Raw genomic sequence first — 582 nt, forward strand, 5'->3', positions numbered from 1 at the left:
ATCATCTGCTTTCTCTCTCTATGGATTTGCCTATTCTGGGCATTTCATATACATGGAATCATATAATAAGTTACCTTTCATGTCTGACTTATTCATTTAGCAGAATGTTTCAAGGTTCACCCATGTTGTAGCATGTGTTAGAATCCCATCTCTTTTCTGGCTGAATATATGCTATTGCGTGGCTGGACCACATTTTCCTATCGATTCTCCTGTAGATGGACATTTCGGTTGTCTCCCCCGCTCCTCACACACACACCCCCTTTTGGCTGTTGTGATAGTGCTGCTGTGAACATGCATACACATGTCTTTACATGCTTTCAATTCTTCGGGGTGTACCCTTGGGAGTGGAATTGCTGGGCCATACGGCAGCTCTATGCTAACTTACTGAGGAACTTGCAGGGGAGGGCAGAGGCCTAGAGTTGGCCCACCAAGCAACAGGCATGTCGCTGCACCCAGTGCCTCATGGGGAAACTGAGGCTCAGCCCCACCCAGTCCCTGGCTCCAGGCCCCTCTCTCCTCTTTGGGTCGCCCAGGCCAGCCTCACTCCTCCAGGCAGCAGGTCACCTGCAGGAAGGGGTTGTC

The sequence above is a fragment of the Myotis davidii genome, unplaced genomic scaffold, assembly GCF_000327345.1.
Source record: "Myotis davidii unplaced genomic scaffold, ASM32734v1 scaffold1476, whole genome shotgun sequence".
In the NCBI taxonomy this organism is placed as follows: domain Eukaryota; kingdom Metazoa; phylum Chordata; class Mammalia; order Chiroptera; family Vespertilionidae; genus Myotis; species Myotis davidii.